The 13,860-nt window shown below is 43.5% G+C and overlaps 1 long non-coding RNA gene across 4 annotated transcripts; it reads left to right on the forward strand.

Moving 5' to 3' along the window:
* LOC110402055 lies at window positions 746-12,365 on the forward strand. Of its 4 annotated transcripts, none has more exons than XR_002440866.1 (4): window positions 746-786; window positions 1,130-1,189; window positions 9,729-9,909; window positions 11,617-12,365. It is a non-coding gene; the product is annotated as an uncharacterized LOC110402055 (long non-coding RNA). The 4 variants fall into 4 exon arrangements; XR_002440867.1 differs by having other exon boundaries at window positions 9,729-9,905; XR_002440864.1 differs by lacking the exon at window positions 11,617-12,365 and adding an exon at window positions 10,084-11,456.

The raw sequence follows: 13,860 nt of genomic DNA on the forward strand, positions 1-13,860 counted from the left end.
TTGTCCAGCACAACACTGGCACAGCGTTGAGAATGGGCAGTTGGCAACTGAGATGTCAGTAGTGGAGCTGAAGACCATCTCCTCTAATTGTCAAGTTTCTTGGATGCATATACAGCTCTGCAAAACCCAACAATGCTAAGTAGTCCACGATCTCACAAATGTGTTTGCCAAAGGCCCCATGTATCCTGGCTACCTGGAGGCTGATTTTGCAGAAGCAATCTCACCTGCTCACTCCAAATACAAAGGCAATCTCTTTTACAAGTCCCTTTCATCCTTTTGCAGTACTTCGTGTGGTGCTGGCAATTCCTCTGCTTCAGTAGCTGCTTTATTATGTTACTTTTCTCAATCTGGTTTAGGAAACCTTTGGTCACAGGGGAATAATTAGTCATCCTACTTTTTGATTTATCTTGGGCTTAGGTCCCATGTGCTAAGTATGGGTCCTTTCAATTACAAGTTCCCTGGTAGAGTGTCCATGTCTGCTTAGGTAGTGCCACTGTTTCATACACCATGCCCCATTTCAGCAATGGTCCATACCCTGACAACATCTTAATGTCTAATGCTCATATGACAGGTGTAGAGGAAATGCTAAGTCACGGCCTGAACCAGTGATTGAGCACGTGGTGGGAAGGCAAGGCCAATCCAGGGGAGCTCAGGTGCATGCAGCGCACCTGAGTGACCAGAAGGGGTGGAGCCAGGATCCACCCCTTCCCAGACCTCATTTAAGGGTTGGCAGTGGAGGGGAGCGTATTTTTCTAGAGATCCCTCCATGCCTGAGTCCTTCTGAAGGTGAGTGGATTTTTTTTTTATTTTCCTTTGTGTCTGTGGCTGCTACGTTTGGGCTTGTCATGGTTTGTTGTGGCCCCAGTTATTATTGCTGTACTTTCCATTGTGTTACAGGGTAAGTGATCATAGTCTCAAGAGATCCAGCTCTAGGAAGGAAGCTGGTTGTTTAATTGAATGTATACCTATCAGAATCCCCGTAAGAGATTTTGAAACTGTGTTCCTTGCCTTAGTCAAGCAAGGTTCTTTCATGCTATAAGCCAAATAAATACATTCACTGTGAAATTCTGTCCTTAGCTAGTTGTGTTTCTTGGGGGTAAGCACAGGGTATTTCCCTCTGTCTTGACAGAGCTGGTTGAGGTCAGTCAGACATTCTGCCCAGGATTGGAGTTTCCTTAAAAGAATTAAGGTAAGTTTGTTAAACTTGCTAAATGTGATCTAATGATGTTTCTTAAACTAAATAAATACTAGTGCACCAGGATTAGTGCAGTAGATACGCAGTGGTAATTTTCAAGGATCTGTATTACATCTTCTGCAGTGTCACAGTAAAATTACTCGCAATATGTAAACTAGCATGCTCTAACAGTTATAAAACAGTCCTTTATTCAGTCTACTAAACATAATTTGTCAACTTGATGACTCATCAAGGTGGCTGCTGCTTCTTCCATTCAGAGTGTGCATTATAATTGAAATCAGCAGGATGCAAATACCCTGATGGCTCCATACCTATGAAGCTTATAGTCTTAACCATTTTCCTAGAGAACTAGCCTCATGAGACTGCTCATATGTGATGATTCCTATAGTGAAAGCATCTTCAAAATGCACGTATTTCTCCGCCCTTGGGGGTGGGTTGGGTGTGTTTCTGTGCTTAGTATTACCAGATATACAAAGCAGTAAAGCTGCAAGATTTCACAATGTAAGGCTAAAGTATCTCCTTTATATTTTCACTTCATGGTCAAATGCAGTGTAATTATTCTTGAATACACAAATAGAATAATTACTTGTTAATCGGACACCTTATTGTGAAACATTTTATAGGGAATGTGAAAATGAGGAAGTGAGAGAATAGTGTGTCCAGAGAATTAATATCAGTTTTATTAATAATTAAAACAAACTGGTAGTAGAACTGTGGTAGAAGTAGCATGAATCCTGCTTGTTCCAGAGATGGAGTTAATGACCTTTAAAGACATTCTTAGCCTCATTTCCTGTCATTCTCTAACTCACAGCAAAAGAACATTTTTATTCTCAATGATTTAGTTAACTTGTGTTTTTACATATAAGAATCAGACCCATGGCAGGGGATTGTTGGTGTTTGTCTACTCCTCCTGGGACCAGCAGATGTCATCAGAACCTTTATTTCTCTGATGGAAGAACTATAATTTTGTGTACTGGGACATCTTTTCTGTGGTGCTTTACCAAGACTGTATCATGAGGGGGAACTTAAGCAGGCAAGAGACACAAACTTAAACCATTCTCTCTATAAAGTATTTCTGTCTTCTTGGGAAGTCATTTCAAAGTTTCTCCAGTAGATGTGAAATTCAAGTACATTTTTACATTAAATTCTTGAAAGGATCAATTTCAGTGGCAGAAATTACTAAGGATCTAAGAGGTTAGTATCTTTAGGGAAAGAAGAAGGAAGGCATTATTGCACCTGCAAGTCATATAAAAATATTGACTACTACTGATTTTCTGAACTTGGAATATGATGTATTCTCTTGCTATTCACAATGCATGTAAACATGGAATTTGGATAGGGAATGCACATCTTTACAGCTGCAATAATCAAGTTGAGATCCTGTGACTTGCTGTCTTTGACTATCTGGCCTGAAGCAATTACCTGGTGTGATGAAGAAATCTGTCTTTTGGCCTCCGTAAAAGATGAGCAAAAGATGCCCTCCTGCACCTATGTGCTTCAGCACATTCCATGCTGAGGCTTGCTAAGCATCAAATGAGTGCTGTTAGTGTTAGCCATACCACTCAGAGTGGTGAAGAACTGTTCATTGTGTGTTTTGCTTGCTTGTACATTTTTCTTTTAAACATAAACATCAAATACTGTAACCTGCTACAGCTCTGGTACTAGTTCTCATGGCACTGCGTGAGCTCCCAATAGGCATCTTTTCTTCCTGAAAGTATATGAATGTACCTGGCTGTGCTTCCATGAAATCTTTAAGCAGGGATTCATTCTCATTCAAGAAATATTGTCTTTGTTTAAAATGATTAGGCACTCTAAAATTCTGAGCTTCAATGACACGAGTAAGTATCAAAACACTCCCCTTCATTTCTGTTTCCTGATCCTGGCACAGCTCTCCTCCTGATATTTTTTAATCATAGAATCACTAAGGATGGAAGAGACCTACAAGATCATCCAGTCCAACAATCCATCTACCACCAATATAACCCTACTAAACCATGTCCCTCAACACAACATCTCAATGTTCCTTGAGCAACTCCAGTGTTGGTGACTCCACCACTTCCCTGGGCAACACATTCCAGCTCCTAACCGCTCCCTTGGAGAAGTAGTATTTCGTAAAGTCCAGCCTGAATCTCCCCTTTGAGGCTGTTCCCCCTCGTCCTGTCACTAGTTACAAGAGAGAAGAGGCTGACTCCCAGCTCACTACAACCTCCCTTCAGGTAGTTATAGAGAGCAATGAGGTCTCCCCTGAGCCTCCTCTTCTCCAGACTGAACAATCCCAGCTCCCTCAGCAGCTCCTCATAAGGCCTGTGCTCCAGACCCCTCACCTAATGATGGCTTCTGAGTTCATCTGAAAACAATAAAAAAGTTGAAAAGGAAAGACAAACAAATCTTTCAGATGTGAACATTTTCTTCAACTAAGATGACATTTTCATATGGCAATAACATAGTTCTTGGGAGTTTGAGTTTAAAGGATAATAAATCACATAACATTACAAAATGCAGTATCTATAATGATCAGCCTCAAATGCAAAGCTGGAGATATTGTACTGTTTGCATCTATCACTCGATCACTTAATTTTATAATACTAGTTCTTGAGAAACAGAAATAGTATACTAAAAATCTACTATCAGTTGAGGGAAAAAAGTAGTTACTGCATAGTTTTATTCCCATGAGGAGTTATATCTAGGCAATGGAGTAGTTAAATGGGCAACAATCTCTGTTTATGAGCTGTGTAGGGACTGAAAAATGATTTTCTTTATGTTTCATAAGAATATTGCATTTAATATGTGGGCAGTGCCAGATGTGAAGTGTTAGTTATTCATTTCCTTGATTTAAGTGCTAATGTCACTTAGCAACCTTACTCATCGTTGAAATGGAACATTTTATGGATGCACATAGATTTCTAGAAAGAACATATATAATAGAAAAAATATTTGGGTAGTGTAGTCTACGCATGAACATTTTTCACTCCTGATGGCATCCTGCTGAAAATTTTTTATTCTTTTGAGAGGCTTCCTTCAGAGATAGCACTACAGCACTTGATTGTTAATCTCAGTTCCTGACATTTTCTGGCTAAAGTGTCCTCCAGCATTGTAATGTGACTCAGTGATATTTCAGCTTGTTTGTTTTAAAATATGAACTAGATTATTCTTTGTGTCTCCTACCTGTCTGTTTCTCTCCTTTACCTCCTGTATATTTTGGAACTATATTTTGCTTGTATCCAGTTTGAAGAAATAATGAAAGTCCTCAAAATACAGACAAATTTAATTAAGCTGAATGACTTTCTCTGGGACAGAGATGCTTTTACAGCCTGCATGGCTGGGGGAGATTATGTGCTTGTCTTTGCTAGTCAACGGAGAATCCACACCTTTTCTTCATAAGCCCTTCCATATCAGATGCAATTTTTTCAGGCTGTCCCTCTGCTGCCATCTGTCACATGGTTTAAAAAAAAAAAAAAGGAATGTACTGTTGTTGGGAAGGTTCAGTTTCTATTGCCATACAACCACCACCTCTGATGTTATGGGCCAGGACAATAAAATAGAAGGGATTACTTTAGAAACTTCTTTTGTATATCTATGTCTAGGGGTGAAAGAACAGCTGGTAGGAGAAGAGTAAGATAAGGTAGCAGGAAGCTGAGACTTCACTGAGCTGCAATCATGAATAGTAACCATCTTAACCTAAACCTGGCCATTGAAGGCCTGTTCCTTGGCTAGCGATAGGATTTGGCTGCATTGCTGCTGTTGACAACACAGTCTCTTTGAACACTGTCTCACTTGGAGTGGAATGTTGTGCTCCCAGAGGACATGGACCACAAGCCAGCATAGAGAAGCGGCTGGAAGCGGCTGGGAATGTGGCCACTGAGGACAATGAAAAGGCTGAGGTTCTCAATGCCTTTTTTATGTCTGTCTTTAAAAGCCAGACCAGTTGTCCTCAGAGCACTCTACTCTCTGACCTGGAAGTCTCGGATGGGGAGCGAAACAAACCCCCCATGATTCAGGAGGAAACGGTCAGAGACCTACTACTCCACCTGGACTGCCACAAGTCCATGGGGCCGGATCAGATCCACCCAAGAGTACTGAGGGAGGTGGCGGAAGAGATAGCCAAGCTGCTTTCCATCAATTATCGGCGTTCCTGGTCAACTGGAGAGGTCCCAGAAGACTGGAAACTTGCGAACGTGACTCCCATCTACAAGAAGGGTCGTAAGGAGGATCCGGGGAACTACAGGCCTGTCAGCCTGACCTCGGTGCCGGGGAAGGTTATGGAGCAGATTGTCCTGAGGGAGATCACGCGGCATTTGCAGGACAACTGGGGGATCAGGCCCAGCCAGCATGGGTTTGTGAAGGGCAGGTCCTGCTTGACCAACTTGATCTCCTTCTATGATCGAGTGACCCGTCTGGTGGATGAGGGAAAGGCTGTTGATGTGGTCTACCTAGACTTCAGCAAAGCCTTTGACACTGTCTCCCACAGTATTCTCCTGGAGAAACTGGCAGCCCGTGGCTTGGACAGGTACACCCTTTGCTGGGTAAGAAGCTGGCTAGAGGGCCGGGCCCAGAGAGTGGTGGTGAATGGAGTTAAATCCAGCTGGCGACCGGTCACGAGTGGTGCTCCCCACGGGTCGGTGCTGGGGCCTGTCCTCTTCAATGTCTTTATTGATGACCTGGATGAGGGCATAGAGAGCACCCTCAGTAAGTTTGCAGATGACACCAAGCTGGCAGGAAGTGTGGATCTGCCTGGGGCAAGAGAGGCCCTACAGAGGGATCTGGACAGGCTGGATCTCTGGGCTGAAGCCAACGGGATGAGGTTCAACAAGACCAAGTGCCGGGTCCTGCACTTTGGCCGCAACAACCCCAGGCAACGCTACAGGCTTGGGCAGAGTGGCTGGAAAGTTGTATGGAGGAAACGGACCTAGGGGTATTAGTCGACGCTCGGCTGAGCATGAGCCAGTAGTGTGCCCAGGTGGCCAAGAAGGCCAATGGCATCCTGGCTTGTATCAGAAATAGTGTTGCCAGTAGGAGTAGGGAAGTCATTCTCCCTCTGTACTCAGCCCTGGTGAGGCTGCAGCTCGAGTACTGTGTCCAGTTTTGGGCCCCTCACTGCAAAAAAGATATTGAGGCCCTGGAGCGTGTTCAGAGGAGGGCGACGAAGCTGGTGAGGGTCTGGAGCACAGGCCTTATGAGGAGCAGCTGAGGGAGCTGGGATTGTTCAGTCTGGAGAAGAGGAGGCTCAGGGGAGACCTCATTGCTCTCTGTAACTACCTGAAGGGAGGTTGTAGTGAGCTGGGAGTCAGCCTCTTCTCTCTTGTAACTAGTGACAGGACGAGGGGGAATGGCTTCAAGTTGTGCCCGGGGAGATTTAGGCTGGATGTTAGGAAATACTACTTTTCTGAAAGAGTGGTCAGGCACTGGAATGGGCTGCCCAGGGAGGTGGTTGAGTCACCGTCCCTGGAGATGTTCAAGAAATGTTTAGATATAGTGTTGGGAGACATGGTTTAGTGGGGTTGTTGGTGGTAGGTGGATGGTTGGACTGGATGATCTTGTAGGTCTTTTCCAACCTAGCTAATTCTATGATTCTGTAAACCGTCTTCACTGTCAGGGCCCATGTGAAGAGTCAGCAGTATGTAAATCTTTCTTTTCTGTGCTTCAGCCATAAGCAACATTTCCAGCACTGTTCCATAAGCCTTTTCTTGGACAGGGTCCCAGTCTTCTACAGTCAAGATTTTCTGCAAACTGAAGAGTTTAAAAGCCAGTAATGGCCTGTATTATATATTTCTTTAAAGAGAATGGTGTCTCCAGTGTAGTAATACTTCAGATTGCAGTCAGATCAGAATAAGTCACTGAACATATCCACAGCATTCTTCCTACCTTCCAGAAGGTCTCATCTAACATTTTCAGATTTTCCTTCTTAATCATTTTTACTGAAAGCACCTACTTTGTTTCCTGTATAATGAAACAATTTTTGGAACCCACAGAAGTCCCTCCATACAGAGTAATGACCTTGGTCAACAACTGATTATAGAATGAATGAGATTTCTGCATCATATAATTTGCATTTGATAGGGGTATTCATTTTTCATTTTGGCATTGTAATGAGCATGGAGGCATTTGCATTGACAGGAGGTTTAAGTTACCATTCACTACCCATTCTTTTTCAGTGAGCAGTGGTGTCTTCAGGTTCCAGTCATCATTGTAAAGAAAAGTCAGTCTTGTGGTCAGACTTCTTGTCAGTCCATGTTTCTATTAGCTAGAAGATAAATGTAGAGAGAATACGATATTTCAGTTATATTTTATTGACTGAGTTACTATATCTAGCTAGACTTTACTCTCTGTGACCAGCAAGAACACAAGTTCTAGAATGCTAGTGTGCAGTCATGGCATGAAATTGAGAACTCTGTATTAAGAGAAGAGAGAAACTGAAAACAGTAAGCATTCTTGTTCATGCAGCTTTCACCCAAGCTTGAATCTGCAACTTGAACCAAATCTATCTTGCAGCTTAGGTGCATCATATCTGTAATATGAATTGGAAGATCAAAGCCTTGACACAGGGAATTTCTGCGGTCCCTTTCTATAGTGAGAATGGAAACACTAAACCTACTTTGATATTTGTTGTAGGCCAGATCCACTGATACCTCACCTTGTCTATATTCTATGCAGATCAGTATAGGTAAATGAGCTTGTGATCTTTGCTCCAATATGTGCCAGATGGCAGCTCTTAACTACTTCTTAGGCTTGTATACAACTAATGCAGACTGTATGTGACAATGTGCTCAGATGTTCACACCCTTGCAATTATTTACCAGATCAAATTGTTCTTCCCAGGTAATGTATAGCATGATAGGCTACAGAAGATAGAATTCTGCTAGCAGGCACAGCAGAAGCACTAGAGAGAATATACAAAATAGAGAATTGACTGTTTTCATCTAAAGGAAGAAATCTATAAGACACAGACAATTCGATAATAAAGAGAGGAAACTTAATAGTTTTTTCAGTGTGTACACATTTTATTGCATCGGTAATATTTAGCTGATATAGGGCTGCTTACAAAAAAAAAAATACAGTAGAACTATGATGGAAGAATGTCACTACCCTAAGTTCTTGTATGGTCTTCCTTTCTAGAACAAATAGAATAAAAATGAATTATGTTGAACTTAAACTCTTTACCAATTGACACAGAAAGTGTTGTCTTATATCAGAGCAAATGTTTCTGTACAGGTAACTTCTGTTCTGGGTCTATCTTGCCTTAAACTAAGCCTCAATTCTTGCATGCATGCAGTTGTAATGGGCAAGTGAATTGGTTTTCAGCAGTAAGCTTTACTGGAAATTAATGCTGCTGCTTGTGCTTTTTTTTTCTTTTACCAAACTACAGCAAGTGATGCTATGCAAACCTGACAGCTTCCACTGCTTGCTAGCACCATGGGAACTGTTATATTGCCTGTGTCTTTGCGAGTGCTGTGCTCAGCAGAGCAGCTTCTACCCCAGATGTGCAGAGCAGTCACAGTGTGAAGAGTTTTGAGTTCTCAGTGAGAGAACTGGGCACTGTGAGCCCCCTGTGGGAGTGGTTATACTGGTACAGCTGTGCTGACAGTAGTGCAGCTTGTGCTGCAAAGAAATGGCATGCGGTCTCCTTGCTAAGCAGATTTCTGATGACATAGCTTTATTACTTCCCTGGGCAGTCTTGTGGGTTCAACTGACCTTGCTCCAGCGAAGACCAATTTAGTCATTAATTATGCACTTTCCACAGCTTATGTTGGTAATCGCACATCTAATTCAAGGGGATCTGATGGATGCAGGTGTCAAGGCCAGTCTGCAGTATGGTACAGAAAGCCTGCAGGCAAAGGAGCTCAAACAGATGAGGTTGCAAAAACAGAAGTTGAAGCCAGTCTGAAAATTTTGTCCTAAGCACTCCTGAAATGTAAATACTTCTCTTTTTTAGTACTGCTGAAAAGAAAAATAAGCTGCGCAATGGAGTCTACCCAGAGTTTTATCTCCTAGTTTCGAATCAAGCAAGAGGGCATGGGGGTTGGAAGAAGCATGCAAAGTCAGCATGCTAGCTGCAAAGCAAACATCAGGGTTATCTTATATTTACCTTGAGACTGGAAAACAAAGATACTAGCTAGCAAAGCACTTTCTCGTAGAATAATCTGCGCTGTGCATTGCAAGCATCTTAACCACGATCTTCTATGGAGTTATTTGGTTTAATTATAATAATAGCTTATAATACTCTAGGGATCTCAAAACATAAAGGTGTGTGTATGTGTGCATGGATATGCGGACGTCTGTACATGAATGCATTCATAAGGAAGAAATATAATAACACTAAACATGACTAAAAGCATGGATATCAAGCAAATGGGTGTAGAACCAACAGGATCTGCCTGGTCTCTGTACCTTTGTCCCTTTGCCAGAGTTTACTCAGGAGAAGTGGCAAATTATAGACACCTGAGAGCAGAGCCTTGGTGGCATATCAAACTGTGCCGGCACTGGGCAGGAGTAGGAAGGAGGAAGCAATGCTGAAACCCACTGTTTCTTCTGCAAGATCATCAGAGATGCATCTGTGTTGGGGAAACAGAAACCTGTTCTGAAGTGCTGTCATCACATTCAGTATCAAGAGCATACAGATTTTGTGCTACCTTGCTGCATGGCTGCATGTCACTTCTCCATCTGTGGGGGAGCTGAGACCAAACTCCAAAGACCCATTGAAGATATGCCCTGTGTAGGTAAACAATTCCTCATTTATCTATAATATAAATATAAAATAAGTAGAACAACTAAGCTGAAAAAACAGTCTGGCTGTCTTGAAGAATTTGGGTTTTTTGTTTTTTTTTTTTTGTTTGGTAATGTTTTGGTGAATCATGTTCCAAGCCTAGAGTGTTGGTTTTACCTCATCTCAGGTTAGAGGGGACAACTGGAAGTTGGCAGTTCTCCTGTGGAAAAAATTGTGCATGCTCCTTGGGAAGGACAGGGAGAGCGGGGGCACATCTGCCAGCCGTGGACACTGGGACTCCTGCATTGTGCTTGGTGGCAACCCACTTGGCAGTGGAGGCTGGGATTTGCAACCTCGTAGCTCCTTCCCTCTGCGGCCCTCACTATGGGGACACCCTGTTTCCTGACCCAAGTGAGTTCACATGTGATCTGCATGGGCAGAAGCAGACCCAGCACCTCCCTGTACTAATCGAGGAGACTGATCTTTCCTGCAGCTTGCCAGTATGAACATATCCTTTGTGTCTTGAACCTTACCTTTGTATTTCACAAGTATCTGGAACTTTTAGAAAGCTTTTCTTCTGTGACCAAGAAAGTCTACTTTGTGAAGAAAAATACATGCAAGATCAAGCTGTTGGAAGGCTGCTGAGTTATTCAGGCTCTGCCATGGGTTATGTGCGACAGCATTGCCCCTGCGGTACAGTGCCGCAAGCCTAGCTCATTCCCACTGCAGGTCTCTGACACGTGTGTCTTTTCCCACTACTATATGAGGATATATTTGGAGATATGAGAAAGAAGATATATTTGGAGAATATACGAGAAATAAGTACTTCTAATGAATGTTGCTAAAGCTTTAGTAGTCTTGGATGTTTCACAAATATTAAGTCATGAGAAACTTTTATCTGTGGCCAAACATGCCTCATTATTTAAACAGTTATCTCCCTCACTTTGAAGTCAGCTATTTCAACACACCAGGTAGTCTGATTATCTCTGAGCTGCATCATTTAGCAGGCAGATAGCTTCTCTGTGACAAAACATAGCAATCCCATAGGTATGAAATAACGGATAGAATTACATCAGGCTCTAAGACAATTACCTCAAATCCATATTTTCAGATTGCTTACAGTAGGATCACAAACACAACCAGCTTCTCCCACTGATCTGGTGGGACTTACGATTTGCACTGTCACATTCTCACCCAGCTTGCATCAGTTTGTCCTTAAAAATGCTGGCTGCCATTAGTGTTGAGCAAGGCCTTCATTCCCAGCACGTGCACTGGGTTACAGGTTTCAACTTCGGTTCTGGCTACAGACTGAGTCCTCCAAGAGTGGTGACTTTGACATATATGGACTAGTACACAGGGGTTTGGCCATGGCTCCTTCTGTCTAGCTGTAGTAATCATTTTGAAGTGGAAAAAAAAAATGTTTTTAAGCAGTTCTTTTTCATATAACTAGGAAGAAAGTGGTCAGCTAGAGGTTTTAGCTACATTTTTGTTTTTGTCTCCTCAGTGAGACAATGTCCCATTTCAGTGAACAGAGGTAGGCCGATGCCTTCCGCCAATTTGTATCTGCCTGCCTCAGTTACTGAAGATAAGACAGAATAAATAATGATGAAAAAGTGCTTTTGGTCAAGTTGCTAAATATCTGGTGACTGAGTAACAGAGTGTCAGCATGTCAGATAAGTTCAGGAGGCAAAGAAAAGAAATTTTGCACTGCTTTCCTCAGTTTCCAGGCTAAAGAAGACTGAAGCACTGTTGGCGAGGCACGTTTCTTCTGATCACTTCAGCCAGATGGAGGGGACCCTGTTAGCTCAGGAGTGGTCAGTCAGCAGGTTCCTGGATGCAGGATAATCCTCCTGGCTGCTGCTGTGCCCCATGTGCCTGTCGGGAGTGATGGTGGTGAGGGCCTCATCCCATCAGTCTCCCTGCCCTCACTGTGAAGCGGGCCTTGGGCTATTCCACTGCCTTTTGGATAAACCCATGATGTACTCTTGCTCTAAATGCAATGCAAGATGGCATGTGGAACAGCTTTGTGAGGAGGACCCAGCGTGTAACCCTGTGTGAGCCTTTTGCACCTCTTCCCTTCTCAGTAACCCCTGGGGATGCCAGTGTGCCATATGCTGCCTTGTATGCAAAGACGAGAGTTTACCAGCAGACTTACCAGTATCTCAGCATTCTTTCCCAAGGACTGTAATTAGTCTGGTTACAAAACTAGGATATAGTACAGATTACGTGCATTTAGAAATAATACACAGAAAGGTTTTAGCATCCTCCCCACTCCCTGGTGTTATGCTCATCCTTTCTCTGCCTCACTGGGTCCTTATATTGTTGGCTTTATCCCTGAGGGAAGGGCACAATGGGACAGCTGCATCCTGGTCCTTGATGGGAGGAGTGTGAGGGTGGTGGGTACAAACTCCAAGGTCCACCTGGGATCACTTGGGTACATTTACTATTGTTCTGTACACTTTGCTCTTCCTTCATTGGTTTACAGATCCTCATATACTTGAGCTTACAACCTGTGGTGCGCCGTAAATACAGTGAGCTCTCAGTCTGTGTTCTCCTGGTTATCCCCAAGACTGGTTTTACTCAGCTTCAATGGCTGCGATCTTTTGAAGACCAGTAACTGTGCACTGTTGAGCTGTTTATTGCCCCGAGGCCTCAGGGCCTGTCATCCTGAGCCTGAACTCTCAAATCTCTTCTTGTCCCACTGCACCCATACTCTTATTTTTCATTCTAGGGCCATAGACAGAAAACATGCTCGTTCTTGATAATTACTGGTAACAGAAATATCTGTATTTGTAGTGATGCATAGATGTTATATCATACAATTATACAAATCCAAGGAAAAAAAATTAATTGGATAACCATCACCTGATTATTGGGTGCACATTGTTACATATAAAGCAGCTAAAGCAAAACTCCAGGCAGGCCACATGATGTCAAGCAAGTCCTGACAGGTGTAGAAACCTGTACCCTGTGCTGTTGCAATGAAAATGGGCTTTCTGTCTCACCGGAAGTCAGCCAGGTCACTAAAACCTGGGATCACCATGAGTGCAGCTTTGAGTCTCACCCCCAGCTGTGTCAGTGGCTAATGAATGTCGTCCCTAATTACCTCTGAGATGCATCTCTGCTTCACTGACAATCATGCCAAAGGGAGAAACTCAGTGAAGGGAGTGGGCTGAAAACTTGCCTTTTTGCCCGGCCTTCCCCACTGTGCTGTAAGCACCAAAGGGATGGTTGGCAAGAGGCAAGGGGACCCATTGCCAACCTTCCCCAATTTTGGGAGTAGGAGGAAAGCGAGAACTGCCTAGCTGAGTCAGCAGCATCCACCTACTGTAGGAATGGTGCCGGTGGTGGGAGGGAAAAATGTCTGCAGGAGGTGGAGTGGGAGGCTGTGAAAAAGAACTGGTGCAGAGAGGAAACACAAAGAGCAAGTGTAAAAGGGAAAATCTGTTTGGTGATGCTTGCTGTGATGAGAGCAGGATTCTGAGGGTAGGACTTGGTGGATAGAGGAGAGATGAGGATGGGACACATAACAAACAGCACAGCATGGACGTAGGCAGGGAGCAAGCTGTCTGCTGCTCTTTTGTGCTGAGTGTGGTGCCTGCCTCTACTTCAACACTGTCTCTGGCAAATCCTGCAGTGGAAAATCACAGCAAGGTGTCAGTAAACCAGGAGCTGTTGCCTTATGAAACAAGCCTGGCAGACAGGACTCAGCACCAATACTGACACTGGCAGGAAATCGCTTGTAAGGATGGCAGACACCCATTGCTGGCTGTCACCGCTCTGTTTTCCTATGGTTGGCACCAAGACTTTGCATTGCCTGCTGTCCCTGCAACCTCCACAGCACAGAGAGGTTATGCAGGAGACACACTGTAGAGAACTGGCTCTGCATGGCAGCACATTTGTCCCTCACTTTCCTCTTAGAGCCCTGCGGTCTCATTTTCTCAGGCTATGGGAGAAAAACAGA

This window comes from Numida meleagris, chromosome 6, assembly GCF_002078875.1.
Source record: "Numida meleagris isolate 19003 breed g44 Domestic line chromosome 6, NumMel1.0, whole genome shotgun sequence".
In the NCBI taxonomy this organism is placed as follows: domain Eukaryota; kingdom Metazoa; phylum Chordata; class Aves; order Galliformes; family Numididae; genus Numida; species Numida meleagris.